General features: G+C 48.4%; 1 protein-coding gene across 1 annotated transcript in view; it reads left to right on the forward strand.

The window, feature by feature from the left end:
• The first annotated feature begins 4,521 nt into the window (after positions 1-4,521).
• Positions 4,522-24,124, forward strand: part of LOC113900941 (tyrosine-protein kinase ZAP-70) — a 39,895-nt gene continuing 20,292 nt past the window's right edge. Inside the window, exon 1 of the mRNA XM_027554629.1 lies at positions 4,522-4,731. The gene's annotated coding sequence lies outside the window, so the exon portion shown is untranslated. The remainder of the gene's footprint in view (positions 4,732-24,124) is intronic.

A 24,124-nucleotide genomic window follows, 5' to 3' on the forward strand; every position in this document is an offset into this window, starting at 1 on the left:
GCTGCTCTCTGTGGTGGTGGGGGCTGCTCTCCGCAGTAGCTTCTCTTGTGGAGCGCGGGCTGTGGGCCGTAGGCTTCATTAGTTGTGGCTCACGGGCCTTAGAGCACGAGCTGTTATGATGCTTCTGCGAAACTTTGACTCTTCACCTGTCTAGCATCCTTCCAGTCATAGCCTCCAACTTTCCTCTGGGTTCTTGCCCCAACCTCAGTGAGGTGTGGATGGGCTTTGTGACCAGTTCTCAGTCAATCCATTGGTTTCAGGGGTTGACTAGGGGAGGAACACGAGATTCACTCAGCCATTGAGCATTTGCTCAAAAGGGGTTTTGCTGGGAATACTGAGAAACAGATGTTTGCTCCTGATTGGGATTTGAGGCTGAGTTGCTATCTTGGACCACAGAGAGAAAGCTGTCTGAGCCAACAGGTAGAGGAGGTGATAACCCTGAGAACATCATATGAGCCTTGAGCAGGTTGTTCCTGAGGTCCATACCTGGGCTTTTCATCTACCGTGCTGTATTTGTTCAACTCTGTTATGTGCCAGCTGCCATTCCAGTTGCTGGGGATGTAACCAGGAACAAGACACTTCACCTCACAGAGGTCCAGTCGCCAGTGCCCCAGGGCCCTTGTGCCTGCTGTTCCCTCTGCCTGGAATGCTCTTCCCCCAGTATCTCCATGACTCCCGCCTGCACCTCCTTCTTCAAGTCTTGACTCAGAGATTATCCCCTTGGCGAGGCCTGCCCTAGCTTCTCTGTTCAAAATCACACACTTGTGCACCTTTTCTACCCTTTTCTGATTTTATTCTTTTTCTGATTGATTTTATTCTTTTTCTGATTTATTTTATTCTATAGAATACTTGATTATTTTGTAACTTCTCTGTCTCCTCCACTAGAATGTCAGCCTCATGAGGGAAGGGGTTTTCTTTTTTTTTAATTTTTAAATTTATTTTTAAAAGCTTTATTTTGTATTGGTTATAACCAGTTAATGTGATAACTTCAGGTGAACAGAGTAGGGACTCAACCATACAAATACATGTCTTCTCCTCCAAATCCCCTCCCATCCAGACTGCCACGTAGCACTGAGTAGAGTTCCCTGTGCTGTATAGCAGGTCCTTGTTGGTTACTCGTTTTAAATATAGCAGTGTGTACATGTCCATCCCAGACTCCCTCACTGTCCCTCCAAGGAAGGGCATTTCTACCTGTGTTGCTCACAGCAGCTCCATGGTGCCTCGAACAGAGTGTGCCAGAGGGTAGGTGCTCAGTGTTGAATAAGTAGGGAGCCCCCAGAGACTGATCTAAAGAGATGATGCTGTCATTGTGGTTTGGTTGTTTAATAAGAAGGAGGCATCTATTTGCTGACCCTCAGAGGAGGGCAGAGCACGTGGCTGCTGTAGCAAATTGATTCTCTTCTGTTCCTGGGTGGTTCAAATGGTAAAGAATCTGCCCGCAATGCTGGAGACCTGGGTTCGGTCCCTGGATCAGGAAGATCCCCTGGAGAAGGTCATGGCAAGGACAGAGGAGCCAGGACAGAGGAACCTGGTGGGCTGCAGTCCGTGGGATCGCGAAGAGCTGGACACAACTGAGCGACTAACGCGTTCTGACTTAAGCCAGACTGGATTGATTTTATTGGGCGGGTGTGTTACTTTCACCCTTAGAATCCTAAATTTCTCGGAAGGATGCTATACTCAAGAGTCCCTGGAGGGCGCAAGGAAATCCCGTCCTTGCCCTTGGACATGCAGTCATTAGCGCACTCTAGAGACGCAGGTGGTGATGCGGATGAGGACGACGGTGATAAGGTAGCATTTGCTTTAGTGCTCACGGGGTGGGTGCCATTATCATCCCTATTCCCGAATGAGGAAACCAAGGCACCAAGAGGCCAAAGAACTTGCTCAAGGTCCCTCAGCTGTAAGTGGAAGAACCAGACGTGAGCAAGTAGATAAAAGTCATGTTGTCTGACCACCCAGAGGAAAGGAGCGTGCTGCACGGCCGAAGACACCCAGGAGGGAAGGCGTTCAGGAGGGGCCCCGGGAGGACCACTGTGCTGAGATGTGAGGCTTCTCTGGCAGCCTGAAGCCTCCGACCCACAGCCTCCCTGCCGGATGTCCCCTCCACCCCCGCAGTGGCCTGGTGTCCTTTTAGGTGTGGAACTAAATTTGGTGGGCTCAGGGGCAGGTGAAACCAGCACAGTCTCATACCACTCAGTCTGAGGAGGAGGGAAGGCTTCCTGGAGGAAGCTGCACTTAATCAGAGACCTGGAGGAGGAGTCAGGTACGGGAGAAGAGGTCAGGAAAGAGAGTTCAGCCGGGGACATGGCTGGCCAAAGGCCCCAGGGAGTGTGAGAGTGAGTGATCAGCTTCTTCCGAGCTCTTCACACACCTCAGGTACATGTTTACCCAAACCCACGCGGCAAACGCACCGCAACTTTCCCAGCCCACATTTCCATCCGTTCACTCTTTCCTCTGCGTGTTCAAAAGATGCATCCACCGCCCTGCACTTTGGCAAAACATGTGGTCTTATCTGCAGGCCCATCTCAGAACTGTCTGAGCACCCAGCTGGCCTGGGCCCCTCAGGACGTGGTCTCTGGGACGGAAGGGGGTGAGCGGGTGGCTAAGCCAGTGCCTTTCTGAGGCCGGGAGCCCCTTTCTCAGGCCTTAAGACCCTGGAATCTGGAAGTCCCAACTGCTGCCTCCCCTCGGGTGCCCCACGGGCAGGCTGCACACCTTCCAGCTCTCAGGGGGGCCGGCCCCACAAGAGCTGCTTTACAGCCAAGCTTCCCTCCTCCTGTGTCCATCATGGCCTAGGCTATGGGGCCAGATCGCCCTGCTCCATCACCTCTGGCCACTTGGAGTTGGTGGTTTAACCTCTCTGGATTTCACTTACCTTATCTGGAAAATGGATTCATTCAGTGATATGGCACATAGTAAGTGCTCAGTAAGAGTTACTATTATTGTTGTAGATCATGTGGTTCTGATGCTGTAATTTCGCTCCTTTCCAGTTCTCTGGGGTGTTCTTTCCTCACTACCCCGGGAAAAGAACATGCAGGATGGAAACAAAGAGTCTTTCTGCATCCTGAATTTCACCATGTCCCTGGGGAAAGGGGAGCCTTCTAACAAAAACAGTTTTAGGGGAACTCTATGGGTGGGGGTGCTTCCCAGGTGGCTCAGTGGTAAAGAATCTGCCTGTAAATGCGGAAGATGCAAGATGGGTTGGGGAGAGCCCCTGGAGGGGGAAATGGCAACCCAGAGCTGTATTCTTGCCTGGAGAATCCCATGGACAGAGGATCCTGGCAGGTACAGTCCATGGGGTTACAAAGAGTCTGACACGACTGAGTACTGAGCGCACACACATATGTAGGGGAAGCTGGAGCTTAGAGAAAAGATTTCCTGAGTGGGGAGAGTGGGGCTTAGGGAACTGGGAGGTAGTAGAGATTGTGGAGAGGGCCCCAGGAAAGGAGACCTGGGGTGAAGCGTGGAGGAAGTGCCAGGCCTGTTGGGGAGCTGCGCCCAGCCCCACTCTGGCAGGGCTGAGGCACAAGAGAAGAAGAGTTCCTGGGGTTTCAACAGCGGGCCTAGGACGGCCCCACACAGGTCCCTGAGGCCCCAGGGTGATGGGCCACTGAAGAGGTCCTCACCGTGCAAGAAGGCAGGGAGCTGTGGGTGAGCAAGCCCTGAGGTCTCGGGGCACCAAGGGCAGATGGGGCGGAGTGGATACCAGGACGGACTCAGCCTTGCTGCCCGACAGCTCTGTGGGCCGAGGGAGCAGATGTGAGGGTGGTCACGTGGTCAGAGGGCGGGCTAACATGGGAAGAAAGGATGAGAAGAGGCTGTGAGCAGCGCAGGAGGTGGTCAGCGGCCAGGCGCGGGCCGTGGGGCCGGGCTGGGATCCGGGGGGCGCGGGGGACACGCTATCTCCCAGACTTGACAGCACAACCCATCCCTCTGAGAGTCTGTCCCCTCCGGGGGGTGCTGGGGGGACACGTTATCTCCCAGACTTGACAGCACAACCCATCCCTCTGAGAGTCTGTCCCTAGCACTGGGCTGCATCGGGCTCCACTGCGTACACAGCGCCTAGGTTTCTGCCCTCCCAGCTCTGGCCTCCCTGGTGACTCGGCTGCCCCCTCCTTGAGCCTGTGAGCCAAGGGCAGGGACAGGGCCGTCATTGTTGGCCTGATGGCTGGCACACAGGAAGTGCTCTGAACCTTTGCAGTCTGGACCTACTTCTTAGGTTTCTCCTCTCTCCAGCTTTCACCTGCGTATGGAATAAATAACTCACATGAGCAGTTCAGCCATGGTCAGGCCCCAGGTCCACACCTCCTTGGGAGGGGAAAGTAGGGCTTTCTAGTTTCTAGCGAGTCTGGGGGATCTCTTTCCCTTTGCCACTACCCCAGCGCTTCTCCAGCACACAGCCTCCCTCTTCTCCCCTCCCCAGGTTTGGGAGATGCTGTTGGAAGCACCCTACTAGTGTAAGCCCACCTGTGGCTCGCCCCATTCCTCCCACTGCTGGGGGGGCTCTGCTCAGCCCGGGAAGTGCCCTCTGCCCTCCCCGGAGCACGTGGCCTCGCGATTTTCCTTGAACGCAGCACTTTGTGACTTTGACGTAAACTTCAAACACGGCCCCGTTTCCTACTCGCGCATCAAGGAAATAGGCCGAGTTTCACAGAAGAGGGCTTCCAAGAGCACACCAGGCCTTCCGGGCCGTCCCTGCCCCCCTCGGGCGTGCTGGTCTTCTGGGGCATCTAGGTGAGTGGCTGTCCTCTGGCCTTCTGCGTCCAGCACGGCCTCCGACTGCAGGGCCTCCTGGGGCAGCTGGGAGAGGGGGACTCAGGTTCCGCACCCCCCGATCTGAGTGAGAAACCCTAGTGGGGTATGACCTCTTTACACCGGGCCGGGCTGTATGAGGGGGTGGTTAGCTGGTGGGGGCCCGGGCTGGGCGCTCGGGCTGCAGAGAAGCCCGAAGTGGTTTCTCGGATCCCAGTTCTTCATCTAGAACCAGTTATCTGGTGCCTTTGGGACCCGCCACCTTGCAGGTGGCCCGGGCCTTGGCGTCCATCAGCACATCCCCAGGTAAGTCATTCTGGATGAAGCAGCAGCTAGCCGCCATCTCTAGGGGTGGCCTGGATCTGGTGGAGGAAGGAGGAGGAGAGAGTCAGGAAGAACTGGGGTACCAGAAGGGCTGTGGGGCTTTCATGGGTGGTGTCCCACGGGAGAAGGAAGCAGACGTGGCCTGTGACCATCCTGAGGGAAAGAGGTCTCTCTCCAGAGCGCCAGCTGAGTGGCCGTGGACGTGTGTATTCAGGGGCCCCACAGATGCCGGCTCAGTCCCTAGCCTCCTGCAGGGCCCCGTCAGTGAGACAACCTTAGTTCCAGGAAGCAGAGAAATGTCCAGAGAAAAACATGCACTCTGTCCCCCAGGCTCAGGAATATGAGGGAGCATCAACGGGGCCGTAAACAAACATCCAAATGCCGGATGGTTTGCGTGAGGGGGCCCAGGGCAGGCTCCAACCATTGGTAGGCAGCTCAGGTTAAAGGGGAGATAGAGGTGAAGGAGTAAACAGCTTGAATCCTGCTCAACTGACGTGTGTCCTTGGCAAAGGACTGGCCTCTCTCAACTTCAGTTTGCCCATCTTTTAAATGCAGAAGCAAATTTTGGCGCCTAGTATGTGCTTGGCTCTTTGGCTCCTGACTGTTGGGTGAGAGGTTGGGAAAGCTGTCCCAGGCAGGGAAGGGTCTTGGCAGGAAGGAACAGGGGTTCGTGTGGTGAACAGCTCAAGATGAGCTTTGTTTCTTTTTTTAAATATTTGTTTATTGGCTGCCTCAGGTGTTAGTTGCAGCAGGCACTCGAGATTGCGCTGCTTCATGCGGGATCGCTCGTTGCCGCGCACAGACTCTAGTTGTGGCTCTTGGGCTCTAGAGCAAGCAGGCTCAGTAGTGGCCGCGTGAGGGCTTAGTTGCCTCTCAGCATGTGGGGGGCTTTGTTCCCAGACCAGGGATTGAACCTGTGTCTGCTGCATTGCAAGGCGAGTTCTTAACCACTGGCCCACCAGGAAAGTCCCTGAATGTTGTTGCTGTTGTCTCAGCCAGGGCGGCCAGTACGCCGTAGGTGCTTAATAAAGCTTTGCCGAGAGATTAGGGCCTGCGTCCTATGACAGTAAGTCCCTGGGTGTCACCCGCGGGGGCTCTTCCCCTGCCAGTGCTGTTTCCTGTCGCCGCCCGGCCTCCAGCCTTGTCGGGGACGGGGACGCGTGCCGGGCAGGCAGATGGTGTTTTGTGTGCACTCTGGAGCCAGGAGGCTGATTCAGGGCCCGACTCTGCCGCCCGGACTGTGCGTGTGCCATGTGACCTTCGGCTGGTTCCTTCTTCCTGTCCCTCCTTCATGTCCCAAACCCACGAATTCTCCACACGCAGTGTTCTCGTCAGGATTAGGCGACCGAATTGCTCTCGAGTGCCTGGCATGCTGGAGGTGCTGTATATGCATAATGTTACAGTCTTTATTCTTATCACTAGTTCAGGGTGGTCTCATGGCTCCTGGAGGGTCTCCTAAGGGGCTGAGCAACCAGCTTTTTCCATGCTGGCTGCTCCCCACCCCACCCAGAACATAGGGTCAAGGAAGTGCTTCTTTTAAAAAAAAAACATTATTATTTTAAAAATTTATTCATTTCTCTATTTGGCTGCACCAGATCTTCATTGCTGTTCTCAGGCTTTCTCTAGTTGTGCCAGTTGGGGGCTACACTCTAGCTGTGGTGTGGGGCTTATGGGGGTTTCTTGCCGTGGAGGCATCTCTTGTCGTGGAGCATGTCTTAGGGCACGAGGGCTTCCGTAGATGCGGCCCACGGGCTTAGTGGTTGTGGCCCATGGGCTTCGTTGCTCCATGGCATGTGGGATTTTCCTGGACCAGGGATTGCACATGTGTCTCCTGAACTGGCAGGTGGATTCTTAACCACTGGACCACCAGGGAAGTCCCAAGGAAGTGCTTCTTAACTGGAGCCAATTTTGCCTCCCCCATCCCCTCTGGGAGCATTCAATACCATCTGGAGACATTTTTGGTCACGACTCGGTGGGTGTTACTGGCATCTAGTAAGATAGAGGCCAGGGATACTGCTAGACACGCTGCAATGCATGGATAGCATGAGATCTTGCAGTCAGGCTCTGTTGTCCCGACTCATCCCACTCTTTCCATCCCCTAAGCTTTTTCCCATCTCCCTTTTACAGTCACAGAGCCTGACACCCAGAGAGGGCTAGCTCCTTGCTCTAGTTACACAGCCCTTAGAACCCTGGCAGCAGAGGTTGGAGTTGGTGGGGAGTGGTGGTGGTGGAGAGCTGGTCTTGGAGGCGTTTGAGGTCTGAGGACCTGCCTCCGACCCCACAGCAGCCCAGCACTCTGCACCCTGACAGTCATAGGCAGCTCAGAGTGCAGCAGCACCTGGGCCAGGCACGCATGGGAGCCCTGGAGACCCAGCTCAGAGTGGCGGATGCCGTTTCCTTATGGCCATGAACTGGAGTGGCTAGTACTGGCTGCTGGGTCAGAGGAACCTGGGTTCAAATCCTGACTGCCACTCTTAGGCCACATGACCCTGAATATGACATTACCCTCCCCAAGCCTCAGATTTTTTAGCTGAGGAATGGGGATAAGTGAGGATTAGATTAAACAGATCATGCTTACAAGAGGTGTCATAAAGTCTTTAGCACACAGGCTATTGTTATTGTTGCTGATTTGACAAATATTCATTGGGAGGCAGTGGGAGCTACGATGAAAACCAGACAGGTGTAGGCTCTGCCTTGGAGAGCTCAGGCTGGTCAGAGATTGTGGGGCAAACGGAGACACTGATCATACATGGCCATCAGGGCTATGATGCGGGAGGAATGGGGGCCCTGGGAGAACAGAGTAGGTGACTCAGCGGGGGAAGGAAGGGGGAATCATGGAACATCTCTGTGTGGAAGGGACAGCTGAGGGGACCTGAGGCACGTGGCTAGGAGAAACATGTGGGTGGCTTCCCAGGTAAAGAATTCAGTTGCCAGTGCAGGAGACCCAAGAGACGTGGGTTTGATCCCTGGGTTGGGAAGGTCCCCTGAAGGAGGAAATGGCAGCCCGCTCCAGTATTCTTGCCTGGAGAGTCCCGTGGACAGAGGAGCCTGGCAGGCTATAGTCTATGGAGTCACAAAGAGTCAGACACGACTTAGTGGCTGAGCATGCAAGCTGTTCCAGGCAGAGGGAACAGCCTGTGCAAAGTCTCCTCCAGTGGGTTGTCCCCTCTTCCACAATCTGTTAGTGAAGGAAGCCTCTAGGTCCTCCACTCCCTCTCCTCTCCTAGGGAAGCCCCCATCACCTCTCCACCCTCATCAGACTGCTGAGTTCCAAGAACCTGCAAAGGCGTCCCCACCCACCACAGCAGGCTACATACCCTCTCAGGTACCTGGTATCAGAGGGTAGCCTCTGCCCATCACCAAAGTTTACTGGGCACCTACTCTGTGCCTAGTTGGCACAAGCAGGAGAACAAGACAGTCTCCACTTTCCTCAGGCTTACATGCTAGCAGGGGACAAAGGCCTTGTGTCAACAAGTTGATAGAACATCACAATTTCCGTGGTGAGGAACAGTAACACTGGGTCAGTGATAGAGAAGGGGAGGTGACTTTAGAGAGAGGTCAGGGAGGGCCTCTTGGAGGCTGAGACCCGAATGAAGTGACAGATGTTGAGGGAATGGTGTTTGGGCAGAGGGAACAGCCAGTGCAAAGGCTCTGAGGTTGGACCAGGCCCAGGTTGTTCCAGTTTTCTCAACAAGTAACATAAGGAAGCCGGTGTGGCTGGTGGGGAGTGAGTGAGGACAAGAAGGTGGCAGGGCAGATTGTGCACGGCCTCAGGGGCTGCTGTAAGGACCTGGGCTTTCAGCTGGAGTGAGGCGGGAGTCCTGGAGGGCTGCAAGCAGAAAAGGAGGCGGTGGAACGAGTGGGCTAGGCCCGTGCTCAGCGCTGGGCAAGCCTTGCCTCATGGGGTCCTCACAGCCCCCCAGCACTGGGCACCATCGCTGGCCCTGTCCTCCAGGTGGGTCTTGGCGAGTGTACCTCCCCCCTGAGATCCACACTGCTGCTACCCATAAATCTGTGATCCCATGATCGGATCGCACGCCATGGTGTCAGAAAAAGAGAGGAGCCCGTCGCCATCCACGGCACAGTGCTCACCACTGTCATGGGGACTCGGAATGGAACAAAGTTGGCGTTTTGTTAGTTGACAAATGCCTGTGCTGCCTCTGTTGTTGGCCTGTGGACTGCTGCTGCTGCTGCTAGGTTGCTTCAGTCGTGTCCGACTCTGTGCGATCCCATAGACGGCAGCCCACCAGGCTCCCCCGTCCCTGGGATTCTCCAGGCAAGAACACTGGAGCGGACTGGGGAGCAGGAAATGTGGCTTCAGGGGGGACTTGGCATCTCGGGCAGAGGACTGGGGTTTGTGAGAGGAGGCCTGGGCAGTTGGGGCCGTGCCTCCATTCCAGCAGCGCCGTGGGTGGGAATGCTGTTGATGCCGGGCTGTGGGTGGCACACAGGGCCTCCAGACCTGACTGCTGCCACTGCCCCCTGCCTCCCTGCCAAGTCCAGTTGGATCATCTCATTCTGTCGGCAGCCTGATGCCCTCAGTCTCCCCTCTGCTGTCTCAAGGTAGGCATTTAACTGGGGCTTTGGACGCCCAGAGCCTGTTCTGTGCAGCAGTAGTGCTTCCAGGCTCTGCTACTTAGGTGTGAGGCTTGTTGTTGTTGTTGTTCAGCCTCTAAGTCATGTCTGACTCTCTGCAACCCCATGGACTACAACACACCAGGCTTCCCTGTCCTCTACCATCTCCTGGAGTTTGCTCAAATTCATGTCCATTGAGTCATTGATGCTGTGCAACCATCTCATCCTCTGCCACCCTCTTCTCCTTTTGCCTTCAATATTTCCTTCCCAGCATCAAGGTCTTTTCCAATGAGTGGGCTCTTCTCATCAGGTGTGGGGATTAAACAAAAGGGTCCTTCCTGGCAGGTCTTTTCAGGGCCTTTAATATGCTAATATATTCCCTATAACTTTTCAAAATGCAGTTGGTCCCTTGACCTTTTTTCCTTTGAAATATATTTGGGCATCCTGTGCAGAGAAGGCAATAGCACCCCACTCCAGCACTCTTGCCTGGAAAATCCCATGGACGGAGGAGCCTGGTAGGCTGCAGTCCATGGGATCTCAAAGAGTCGGACACGACTGAGCGACTTCACTTTCACATTTCACTTTCATGCATTGGAGAAGGAAATAGCAACCCACTCCAGTGTTCTTGCCTGGAGAATCTCAGGGATGGCGGAGCCAGGTGGGCTGCCGTCTGTGGGGTCACACAGAGTCGGACATGAATGAAGCAACTTAGCAGCAGCAGCACCAGCAGTGCCTGGAACAGATAGAGTTTAACCCTACCTTGCCCCAGAAAGGAGGCTTGAAGGGTGGAATTTCAGATAGAGCTGTTTAGCCAAGGATCATGGTTTCCTCCCCTCCCCACAGGGCCTGGGCTGTGAGAAAGCCTGGTGGTCTCCTGATGGAGCTGCAAACTCTGGGAAGGCCAGACGAGCATCTTTGAGCTCACGAGGAGCTCGCAAGCTCAAGGGGAGCCTGGGGGGAGTCAGCCTGGGCAGGAGCGTGGTGGGAGAGTATGGTGGGCGCATCTCCTGGGAGAGTCATGCAGTCTGTGGGGACTTGGCTCAGGACAGAAACATCTGGTCCTCCAGGAAGCTGCAGACTGGCCAGGCCCTTCTGGAAGCTGCTGTGGTTACTGCTGTCTTTGTTATTGACAAAGAGACAGGGAAGTGGGGATAAAACTGAGGATGCACGGGAAGGCTCCGGCCTCTGGGACACCCTGGACTCAGGTCCGAGGTGGGCCATCACAACTTCTGGCCCTGGACAGGGTCCCCAGGGCCGGCCTCTCCCTGCTCCCGCCTCTGCACCGACCTGCCTCTGGCTACCCAGGCTGCACCTGCGGCCCCGCGGGGCGGAGCTTCTCAAACCGTGTTGTTGACAGTTTCCTGCCGCAGCTTCCGGCCCCAGAGGCCAGCTTCACCACCCCCACCCCTCCCCGCTGTCCCTGGACGAACCTCCACTTTGCTGCATTGTCTCAGGTTCTGATCCCCTTGAGGAGCAGGGCTGTGAGTCTGCCAGGCTGGGCTGGCTGGACCGGGGGAGCAGAGAGGAGTGGGGAGGAGGTACCCAGTGGCGGGCACTGCATGGATTCAAGCATGGAAGTGAATTTGAAGAAATTCACTTCAAATAGCACAGCCTCGCTGGAGCAAAGGAAGGGCCGAGGAATTCAGTTATTAATAGATTCAATGATGTAGGCAGGAGGGAGCCACTGAAGGTCCTTTTTTATTTTTTAAAAGTTGTTTTGTTTTTGATGTGGGTCATTTTTAAAGTCTTTACTGAATTTGTTACAACATTGCTTCTGTTTTATGTTTTGGGTTTTTGGTCCCCGAGAGATGTGGGATCTTAACTCCCCCCACTAGGGACTGAACCCACACCCCCTGCATCAGAAGGTGGAGTCCTAACCACTGGGCCACCAGGGAAGTCCCACACAGTAGCTTCTTGAGCCAGGGAGGCCCTGGGGGAGAACTACCTAAAAGCAACTTGCAGACCCCAGAGCTTCAGCTCGTGTGGGAAACAGACTGTGGGGTTTAGCCAACCACAGGCACTATGTGAGTTAGATCTGGATCTCAGGTTTTATTAATAGTAAACAGCTGGTGCAGATCAAAGGCGGTGATAGCAGCAGAAACAGACCACAGGGGACGAGCTCTGGACTAGACAGGTGGGAGAGCTGCGTGAGCAGGCAGAGACAGAATGGCCTCAGTTGGGAACAGAGGATGGAGAAGGAGAAAGAACAGGAACCATCAGAGAGGAAGGAGGCAAGCTGGGGGGTTGGTGAAGGACTCAAGAGAGCCGCGATGCTCAAGCAGGAGCGGGAGTGGTCACAGTGTCCATCACTCAGGGGACCCAGCCTCGAAGAGGGTGCCTGGTGCCCATCAGGTGGTGATACCTTGGCAGCTGGAGGGCAGCCAGGTGGAGGTGGGGGGAGCAGATAATGACAGGCGTGTAGACAGCCTGCTCTTTTCCCTTTTTAATTAATATTTTTAATGCCTGGTATGTCTATATGTGGGCTTTCCAGGTGGCGCAGGGGTAAGGAATCCGCCTGCCGATGCAGGAGGCGTGTAGATGCAGGTTCAATCCCTGGGTCTAGAGGATCTCCTGGAGGAGGAAAGGGCAGTCCACTCCAGTATTCTTGCCTGGAGAACCCCATGGACAGAGGAGCCTGGCAGACTACCGTCCACGGGGTGGCAAAGAGTCAGACGCGACTGAGCGCACGCACACATCATGTCTATAGTTTCCTGCTGCCTGTCTTCTCTTTACATAAAGTATCATTTACATACAGTAAAATTTACCCCTTTTAGTGAAAAACTGTAAGATTTGACAAAGGCATACAGCTGAGAAACTATCTTAAGATACAGGCTGTTCTTCTGAATTCCCTCGTCCCCCTCTGTAATCAGTCCATATCCCGACACCCCCACTTCCCAGCTGATCTGCAGCCTCGGCAGCCTCCACCTGTTCTGCAGCTCCGAATGGAATCAGATGGTTTGTAGCTTTTTGAGTCTGGCCCTTTGCTCTCAGCATGATGCCTTTCAGGTTCATTCATGTGTATGCAGCACCATGTCCTTCCATTTCATGATAGAGTAGGATCCCACGTGGGATGTACTCCCACTTTCTTCAACTGCTGGAAAACGTTGATCTTCCCAACCCAGGGATCAAACCTGGGTCTCCCTTACTGCAGGCAGAATCTTTACCATCTGAGCCACCAGGGAAGCCTTTGAGTTCTTCCTACATGTTGGCAATCGTGAGCAGAGCTGCTGTAAACACTCCTGTGCAGGTCTTTGTGTGAACCTAAGTTTCCGTTTTTCTAGGATGAATACCTAGAAGCCATCCTGACTCTATTTTTTTTTCAAACGTTAAACTTTTTATTCTGTATTGTGGTGTAGCTGATTAACAATGTTGTGGTAGTTTCAGGTGAACAGTGAACAGTTTCAGCCACATGTATACATGTATCCATTCTCCCCCAAATGCCCCTCCCATCCAGGCTGCCATATGATATTGGGTAGAGTTCCCTGTGCTGTAAAGTTCCATGTACTTGTTGGTTATTAATTTTGAACCTACGCTTTTTATTTTAAAACTTTTATTATTTATTTATTTGGCTGTGCCAGGTCTTAGTTGCTGCAAGATCTTTAGTTGAGGCATGTGGGATATAATACCTCGACCAGGGATCAGTCTCGCCACCCTCTCCCCCCAGCCCTGCATTGGGAGCTCGGAGTCTTAGCCACTGGACCACCGGGGAAGTCCTCCGATTCTTTAAACACTCTTAAGGGATGATGGGAGCTTTTCTGGTGGCTCAGTGGTAAAGAATCTTCCTGCCATTGCAGGAGACACAGGTTTGATCCCTGGGTCGAGAAGATCCCCTGGAGAAGGAAATGGTTATCCACTCCAGTACTCTTTCCTGGAGAATCCCAAGGTCAGAGGAGCCTGGCAGACTACAGGGCATGGGGTCAAAAAGAGTTGGACATGACTTAGCAATTCAACAAAAACAATAAATGGGATGGTGACTGCATTTCCTGGTCCCCAGTTAATCACCTGCCTGTAACTATTGGGACATCCAGGGCCTGCCCCCCACCCCCAACTCTGGCCCTCCCAACCCCAGTGTTAGAAGCCTTCTGGTTAGAATGCTGCTTCTGGCCCCTCTTCCTAAATCCAGCTGCCTTGATTCAAGCCTCAAATGATTCTCACTCAGTCCCAGTGCCTGTCTTTGCAAGTCCCTGAACACCATGGAAAGGCAGCCTTTCTCAGTCCACAAAAGCTTTCTTTCCACCCCCTGCTTATAATTGCTGAACTAAAAAGGGTGCCCGAGGACCCTTCCTTGAATGCAAAACTATGTCCGGGTGGCCTTAACTGGACTCATCTTAGTAGAGAAACAACCAGAAACTGTTATGGGCATAATTTTTTCGACATTATATAAAAACTTAAAAACATACAGAAAATGAGAACAATTCGTTGTACAAATTATCTACCTCTTAGATTTTACAGTGGAATTTTGCTATATTTGCTTCATAACATGTACTTGATCCTCATTATTATTGGATTCTGTATCTGCCAACTCCCCTGCTTGCTAAAATTTATTTGTAAACTCCAAGCTCATGCTCGTTGCACTTTCATGGTCGTTGGAGGGCATGTGCAGAGCGGTGTGAAATTTGAGTCAACCCACATGCTGGTTCCTGCAGAGGCTGAACAACGCAATGCTTTGCCTTCTCGTTTCAGCTCATATTGTAAATAAGTCTCTTTCTCACAGTCTATTTGGTACCACATTTTTGTGCTATTTGTCCATAATTTCACTGTGTAAATGGTCCCCAAGGGCAGCACTGAGGTGCTGTTTAGTGTCCCTAAGTGCAGGAAGGCTGAGCTACGCCTCCCAGAAACAGTACGTGTTGAATAAGCTTATAGGGCTGTTGGCCAAGAGTTCAGTGCTAGTGCATCAATATAATTATGTAAGGTGTTTTTAAACAGAAGTAAATAAAACAAGGTTATATACTGATCTGTTGATGAAAATTGTATGACCAGAGACTTAAAGGAACTTAACCCCGAATTTCTTCTAGAAGCAATGGCTTAGTACTTCCTCACACAATACCTTATAGAAATATTGCAGACAGCAAGACTCAACTATATCAATCTATTTATCCATACATCAACTTTTGCTTTTGGATGCCTTCCTTTCAAAATAAATGACAGTCATCACTACACTACCCATCACACCTGAATATTTCTGCACACAGATCATTGACTGGGGTTCAATATTTTATGGTGCCTTTAAAAAATATATTTTAAAATTTATTTTAAATTTGGCTGCATCGGTCCTAGTTGTGACAGGCACTCAGCATCTTCATCGTACAATGAGGGCTCTTGCACTGCGGTGCATGCTCTCCAGTTGTGGCACTTGGACTCCAGAGTGTTTGGGCCCAGGAGCTGTGGTGCAGGGGCTAGGCTGCTCCACGGCGTGTGAAAGTTTAGTTACCTACCAGGGTCCAGCCCTGGTGGATCCAGGGAATTTGAAGGGGACACGGCTTCGGCGATCGGGATGTGATAGAATTAAAGATATAAAGAGTGGTTAGATAGGGATAGCTCAGCGAAGAAATTCAGTGAAGAAAAGAGGCTGAATAACTTGGTTTATGTGGAAAGCCAATAAAACTCCAAGACAAGGAGTTTGCGTCACCTACGTAGGCCACAGGCATCCTCCCGTTCTCCTGAAGGAGAGGAGACACTAAGGTCTCCCCGGTCAAATCTTTAAAGCCCAGGCAAAATTAGTAGGCATGACGAGCCTCCACGCTCCAGATGGGAATTCAGCCAGAAGGTGAGAGAAAGAATGATATGGGGAGACCAAGCTTCAGTGAGCAAGGCCCGCACTTTATTTTCCAAAGTAGTTTTTATACCTTAAGTTATGCATAGAGGATAATGGGGGAAGGGGTAGAGTCATGCAAGGTCAGCAGTCCTTGATCCTTATCAAAGCAAGGCTTTCTTCCTGCAAACTTATCATATGCAAAAGTTTAGGTGATTTACATCATCTTCTGGCCAGGAGGCCTGTTAACATTTTATGACCCTTTCTTCAGAAAACTTATTTTTCTCTAAAGCTGATTATTCTAAAGTCAGGCGCCACCCTCCGAAAGCATTAAAGTTGCATTCCTATAGGGCAAAGGTGTGGTAGGCTATAACAAGAAAAGTATTAACTCAAGGGTCCAAGGTTACAAAAATTAAAGCTACTACTTACATTCCTATACACCAATTATATTAATCAGTACACTCCCAGGGACACAGTAGGTAAGGGATATGGAAACTTAGTAGCAAACATTGGCCCAACAAGTGAAAAACCCTTCACCAATACAATGGCAACCCACTCTGGTGTTCTTGCCTGGAGAATCCTAGGGACGGGGAGCCTGGTGGGCTGCCGTCTATGGGGTCACACAGAGTCGGACACACTGCAGTGACTTAGCAGTAGCAGCAAGGATATAAAGAGTGGTTAAATAAGGATAGCTCAGTGAGGAAATTCAGTGGAGAAAAGAGGCTGACATAAGGATAGCTCAGTGAGGAAATTCAGTGGAGAAAAGAGGCTGAATAATTCAGCCAGAAGGTGAGAGAAAGAACGACATGGGGAGACCAAGTTTCGGTGAACAAGGCCCGTACTTTATTTTCCAAAGTCGTTTTTATACCTTAAGTTGTGCATAGAGGATAATGGGGGGAGGGGTAGAGTCATGCAGCAAGCCAGGCTTTCTTCCTGCAAACTTATCATATGCAAAAGCTTAGGTGATTTGCATCATCTCCTGGCCCGGAGGCCTGTTAACATTTTAAGACCCTTTCTTCAAAAACTTATTTTTCTCTAAAGGTGATTAGTCAGGCGCCACCCTCCAAAAGCATTAGATAAAGTTGCATTCCTACAGGGCAAAGGTGTGGTGGGCTAGAACAAGAAAAAGAATTAACTCAAGGGTCCAAGGTTACAAACAATAAAGCTACTACTTACACGAATTACAGTAATCAATACACTGCCAGGGACACGGTAGGTAAGGGATATGGAGACTTAGCAGCAAATATTGGCCCAACAAGTGAAAAACCCTTCACCAATACAATTTCTAATCAATCTTTTAACTGCTCAAAGGAGTCTGTATTTATACAGTTTAGAACATCTTATGCCTCTCACAGTTGGGAGGCTCTGAACAATCACATGTGGCCGGAAAAACCTATTCAGGCCGCCTAGAGGACTTCCAAAGGAGTTTGTAGGTTGAAACACTGTCACACCCAGGAATTATTAACTGGAGCTGTAAGTTAACTCTTTTTTCAGAGAGAGGTAGTGGGGGACAGCCCCCTGTAAAGTCAGAGGTGTAGTTGAGAGTCCAAAGCAGAAAGTAGGCAGACTCTGGTTTTGGGGGTAGATGCTCGAGAACTTCCAGGGGGACTCCCGAGGCTCGATCCCGCCTTTGCGTATGCCGAGCCTCCTGCCTCATGACCTTTGCCACGGGTGGAGCTCCTCACACTGGCTCCCGGCATCTCCGCTTTTTTTATTTTCTTAAAACAGCCAGATGCAGCTCAGTCGCGAGCTTCTGAATGTTCTGCCGAAGAATCCTGACAATACAAGGAAGAATGATTATGAGAAGCAAAATTAAAGCGCCAGCAGCGACATAACCAAGGATATTACACAGAATGTTTTTTCCTGAAATGAAGTTAGAGAAAGTGTGAAAAAAGTCATTAGGTGCTCCAGCGGCGGTAAAATCCAGTCGAGAGTGTTCCAGGGTCTGTATTTGATTATGAAGTTTCCCTAAGTCCAGGCCAATGTCAGAGCTGTTCCAAACACCTGAGATATGATTTTTGATTTTTTTCCCATTCGTAATCTGTCTCGTTTACCTTTAAAGATGTCACGCATATCCACCGGTAATCAGCGTGGCAAGACAGAGCCATTTTCACTTTTAAAGCCTGTAACTCAGTCCCAGTATGCATTATTGCCTCCTCTAAGGCATCTACCCTCAGCTCTAATTTCCTATCTATAGCTTCCTGGGTTGCTAGAGTTAAAGAAACACTTTTAGACATGGTATCAACATATTGAGCAGTATGCACTTGTTGAGTCAATGATATTGCTGCCACAGTAACAGAACTAATTGCTGCTATTAAAGCTGATATTCCTAAAATAAGTAGGCCCACAAACCATCGCGATCGCATTAAATCCTGTAGTTGTTGTAATACAGCAAGACCAAAATTATCATATCAATAAGTGGTTACATCATAAGATAAGGTGGACGTTGTAACACTACAAAGAAGCAAACATATCGAGGGTTTAAACAAGATGAGAGCATACATTGTTCACAAGTTACTACATTGGGTCCACCAGTGAAAGTCATATGTACATTAAGTTTTCCAGAATCGTTGGTAAAGAGAAAAACATAAGGAGAGGGTAGACAAGCCAAAACAGAATAAGTAGAATTATTTTTTGGCTGGAGTTCGCACTGCAGCAGCCCTGTCAGTCTCGCCGGGATCTCGATGTTTATCTTGCCTCCCCTGTCGGCGGGCGCCGCCCCTGCTCCCTCGCTGAACCGGCCTCGGGCTCAGCAGCGGCCAAGCCGGACAGACAGACAGTAAGGCCAAGCAGACAGACGCTGGCGGGGCTATCGGCTGCGAGCGCTGTGCGCTGGGCCCCGGCAGCCAGGCTGGTCCGGCCCGGCTCCCGACGCGCGGCTGTTCTGTGCAGAGGAGTGCCCCTCCTCTTTTATGATCCAAGCAATGGGGGAACTGGATGTCTGGGGGACTGCAACATGGCGAATCAGCCTGTCCCGGATCTAAATTGGAGAATCTGCGTCCTGTGGAAAAAAAAAGCACATCCTCGACCGCTAGTTAATAATGGGTCAGGACCCTTCCATTGTCCTGAGAGGAGGTCCTTCCATTTGACTAATGGCTTTGCATTTAATTGCTCCAGGCACCAATGACATAGCATTGCAGTAGTTCTGGCCAGATCAGTATTTAGAATATTTATTACGAAAAGAGCACGTTGCAAGATTTGATGGGGAGAGCTATACTTAAACTCCCCTTCTTTTAGTTTTTGAATTTGGATTTTTAATGTTTGATGCGCTCTTTCAACAATGGCCTGTCGCTGGGGATTATAAGGGATGACAGTATTATGTTTAATTTGAAACTTTATACAAAATTCCTGAAAAGACTTAGAAGTGTAAGCAGGAGCATTGTCAGTTTTCAGAGCTTTTGGCAGGCCCAAATATGAAAAACAAGTAAAGAGATGTTGTATCACATCTTTAACTGCCTCTCCGGTACGAGCAGTTGCAATAATAACGTGAGAAAAGGTATCTACAATTACATGAACAAAGGGCAGTTTTCCAAATGAAGAGACGTGAGTTACATCCGTTTGCCAGAGTACGTTAGGTTTGAGACCCCGAGGATTAACTCCCATAGGTAGACTACTATAAACAGTGGGGCAGTGTAGGCAAGAATGCACAATCTCTTGAGCAGTCTGGGAATTTGGAATTGATATCTTAAGGCAGTAGCATTTTGATGATGAAGTAAGCGAGAGGCTCTGGCCTCCTCCATCACAGTAGCCACTGTATTTCTGGTTAACAAGTCAGCCAAATCATTAAAGGCATTTAAAGGGCTGGGCAATCCAGAATGAGCCCAAATGTGTCCAATGAAAAATATTTTATTTCTTTTCCAAATTTGTTGCTGTAATTTAGTTAACAAATGAAATATGGTAGTTTTATTTTCAGGCAAAACTGCAGATTCAATATGTGGAAACAGCTTGACTACATATTGAGAATCAGAATAAAGGTTAAATTCCTCATCTGCAAACATATCAAAATCCTCTATGACTGCTGTTATTTCAGCTCTTTGAGCTGAAGTTTCCTGTGTTTCTAAAACCTTTTGGTGATTTTTAGTAACTATGGAGGCTTTACCGTTTGCTGACCCATCAGTAAAGGCTATCTGAGCATTTGGAATAGGAGACTGCATCTGACAGGAAAAATAACTGGATGTTTGGACATAAAATTAAGCAAAACATGCGAGGGTAAATGATGCAAAATTTGACCACAATAATTTCCTATGGCAATCTGCCAATCCTCGAACATTAGAAGAGCATCAAGTTGTTCTTTATTATATGGAATTAAAATTTCTGATGGCTCTTTACCAAATAATTCAATGCTCTGCTTTTTTCCTTTAATATCAAAGTAGCTATCAATTCTGGATAAGAAGCCGCTACTTTTTTTTTGGTTTGAGAGGGAAGATGGACCCACTTTAGGGGGCCGTTTTGCAATAAAACCAATTTTTTGTCTGGCTACCCCAATTACACCTATGGGGGTTTTATGGCAAAGGAATTGTCAAGCAGTTGTCAATTTAATTTTTTAAAGTTTTAAAATTTACATTTTAACAACATAAATTTAGGGATATGTTAATTTAGGTCTAATGTTTAGTTTAGGTCTCTGTATAAATTTAAATAATAAATGTATAGCCTCCTTATCTCATTTTGGTATACATATATACCTAAATGCAAAATGTATTTATATATGTATTTATACATGGCAACAAGTATAAACTTATTGACATATAATATATATAAATCAATATACTTGAACTAATCTTTATAATTAATATATTAATTAATATATATTACAGCAATACAACACATACACAGCTAATACCAACCAAAACAAACCAATGTACTGCAATAATACTTGTCACACATATATAATATAATTATACAGTATATAGAACATATATCATCACAGCACATCAATCCATACCAATTAATATCAGCCACACACACATTATATTACTGCAATACATATTTAATTATACAGTATATATATAATATGCATATATAGTATACATATTAATTTATATACAAATTAAGTATAGATCTATAAATAGAATTAGGTATACCTTTATTATATTTTATTTATACCCATACTTAATTAGGCAAACTGTAATTAGGCAAATATATTTATACTATGTATTTATAACAATATATAAAGTATTGTTAATTGTACCGCCTGTTGACAACTAAGAAATTGAGAAAACCCTTCTCTGAGTATCTCTTATTTGAGACAGCACGTCCCTCCCCCATAGGGTAAAGGGGAACGTAGGAACTACATAGGGTTGGAATGTTCCACAGGTATCCTCAAACTGCCAATCTAACATTTTTGAACTTTTAACTACCGTGGGGGCTTGAGGGCAAATGAAACAAAATTTGACCCCTGAAATGTATCAGGGCAACTTGCCAATCATCACTATTTTGTAAAAGACTTGTAGTTGATCCTTATTGAATGGAATTATTATATTTGCTACTTCTTTTCTAAAAAGTTCCACACTTCTTTTTTCCTCCTTTTATAATTAACTGTGCCACCAAGCTGGGATAAGATAAAAGTATTTTTCTTGGGGTCACTGGTAGATGGGACCAATGGGCCTTTTTGACACAATCACCCTGTAGGTGTATGTTTTATGGCAATAATAATTTAATCTCATCTTTTGGTAATATTAATCCTAATTAACTGATCATTTAAAGTCTCATCTACTTTAACAAGAGCCTACTCTGTCTCATTAGTCAACGTTCTCTTAGAACTGGAATTAGGATCGCTTTTTAAGCAATCAAACAAAGGCTTTAAATCTGCAGTAGTCAGTTATAAATGTGGGCATATCCAATTAATGTCCCCTAATACTTTTCGGAAATCATTTAAAGTTAGTAAACAATCTCTCCGCAGCTTCAAAGGGGCATTATCAATTTTCAAAACTTTTGGCAGACCTAAATATGAGAAGCAAGTAAAGAGGTGTTGCACAACATCTTTATAAGCTTCTCCAGTTATTGTTTTATAACCTAAATCTGGTCTATAGCTTTTTAGATGACAAGCAACCATCTAATCTTTGCTTGAATATTTCCAGCAACGGGGAACTCACTACTCTTCAAGGTTTTAAACTCTCCCTCACCTTTTTCTCTACAGCATTCCCACCCCGCATACCACTTTCTCTTATCCCACCAACTCATTTTCAGTAATATGTGTTGGCCAGGAGCTGGGCCAGTCTTTCCCAGCAATGTTAAGAGACGTCTGTTCCTGTGTCTAATAGCCCTGACACTTTATTTTCTTGAATTAAAAAAAAATTTTTAAAGGCCTAGAAGCTGTAATTTCCTGTACCCAAAAAGCTAGATCACTAGATCTAAATGCTCTATAGCTCTTAGCTTGAGAAGTCAAGTTTTTTCCTGTCTGATAAGGTAAAAGCAAAAGCTGTGTTACTCTTAGACCTTTATTAATTTGCACAGTTTTAGTAGGCAGCAAGGTCAAAAACTTTAATTTCTCAATATAATCAGAATCTACTACACTATGCACCACCGAAATTCCTTGAAAAGAAAGCAAGCTACGCCCTAGCACAAGTCCTACAATGCCCTCAGGTAGGGGTCAGCCACTCCCATTGGAATCGGAGCAACCAGCAGGGGTTAATACTGTTGCTAAATCCCCTTACCGTTCTGCTTGGTCATAAGAGAAACACTTTTTATTTGTAGAATCTTTTTCTATTACGATTATTTTTCTTTCCTTTTTTCTTTTTTTTTTTTTGCTTGGGTGGGCCCCCCTGAGGGGTTTTTCTGCAAGGAGCAGGCTCTGTATATTGTGTATTCTTTAAAAGCTCCTTTGTTTAAAAGAAAAAAAAAATTTTTTTTTAATCTTTTTCAGCCTTAGGCAATGCTCTGGGAGGCTTTGGATGTAAACTGGGGAATTCCTAGGCCCTGGGAGGTGCAAGCAGAGGTGGGGTAGTCGCCTTAAATCAGAAATTGTTGGCTAAATTTTTAAAGGTTTGTGTAGAGGGGGAGGGGGCTCACCAGGGCGCCAGGCCACAGCGTCCTGTAAGCCCTCTCCTTCCTCCGGAGGTAGAGCACAGTCTCCCTTTTCTTCGTCAATGGCAGAAAATATGATCTGCGCAGAAGGTGGAGACCCACTACCATCCACCGCTATAGCCTCTCCCATAGGCTATCCAACAGCCTCATGACGGGGGTCCAGAACATTTTTAATCATATTTATAGGATAAGTGTTTAGTTGTTTTTTTACCTTCACCCAAGTATCTAAATTAACAGTACCCTCTTCTGGAAACCAAGGACACTATTCTTGTACAAATGAAAAAAATGATTGAATGGTAGATTTTTTAACTTTGATTCCTCTTACTTAATAACTGCAAAATTACTCCTATAAAGAGCTGTCTTTCATTTGATTCAGTGTTATCCATGTCAGAAAATTAAGTATAGCAGAATATTTAGGTTTAGTTTTCAAAGATCGGGTTTATTTCAACCTTTTAACTCTAGAAACCGGGTTTTCTCTCAAACCACTTTGACACTTTCAATAAAAACTGGGTTTTCTCTCAAACCCCTTTAACACTTCCCACCATTACTCGCCCTGTCTGTCCTACAGTGGGACACCCTGGGTGCGGGCCTATCAGTCCCATAAATTCAACACTTTCTCAACACTTTTTCTGAGGTAGCTACCTTCGAATTAGCCTGTTGTGGGCGCCACTTGCCGGGGTCCAGCCCCGGTGGATCCAGGGAATTCGAAGCTGGGACGGCATCGGCGAGGATCAGGAAACAATTGCTTAATTAAACGTTAATTAAGGACGTAAAGAGTGGTTAAATAAGGATAGCTCAGTGAGGAAATTCAGTGGAGAAAAGAGGCTGAATAATTCAGCCAGAAGGTGAGAGAAAGAACGACATGGGGAGACCAAGTTTCGGTGAACAAGGCCCGCACTTTATTTTCCAAAGTCGTTTTTATACCTTAAGTTGTGCATAGAGGATAATGGGGGAAGGGGTAGAGTCATGCAGTAAGCCAGGCTTTCTCCCTGCAAACTTATCATATGCAAAAGCTTAGGTGATTTGCATCATCTCCTGGCCCGGAGGCCTGTTAACATTTTAAGACCCTTTCTTCAAAAACTTATTTTTCTCTAAAGGTGATTGGTCAGGCACCACCCTCCAAAAGCATTAAAGTTGCATCCCTACAGAGCAAAGGTGTGGTGGGCTATAACAAGAAAAAGAATTACTCAAGGGTCCCAGGTTACAAACATTAAAGCTACTACTTACACCAATTATATTAATCAATACACTGCCAGGGACACAGCAGGTAAGGGATATGGAGACTTAGCAGCAAACATTGGCCCAACAAGTGAAAAACCCTTCACCAATACAATTTCTAGTCAATCTTTTAACTGCTCAAAGGAATCTGTATTTAGACAGTTTAGAACATCTTACACCTCTCACAGTTGGGAGGCTCTGAACAGTCACATGTGGCCAAAAAAACCTATTCAGGCCGGCTAGAGGACTTCCAAAGGAGTTTGTAAGGTTGAAACACTGTCACACCCAGGAATTATTAACTGGAGCTGTAAGTTAACTCTTTTTTCAGAGAGAGGTAGTGGGGGACAGCCCCCCGTAAAGTCAGAGGTGTAGGTGAGAGTCCAAAGCAGAAAGTAGGCAGACTCTGGTTTTGGGGGTAGATGCTCTAGAATTTCCAAGGGGACTCCTGAGGCTTGATCCCGCCTTTGCGTATGCCGAGCC

Source organism: Bos indicus x Bos taurus, chromosome 11, assembly GCF_003369695.1.
Source record: "Bos indicus x Bos taurus breed Angus x Brahman F1 hybrid chromosome 11, Bos_hybrid_MaternalHap_v2.0, whole genome shotgun sequence".
Classification (NCBI taxonomy): domain Eukaryota; kingdom Metazoa; phylum Chordata; class Mammalia; order Artiodactyla; family Bovidae; genus Bos; species Bos indicus x Bos taurus.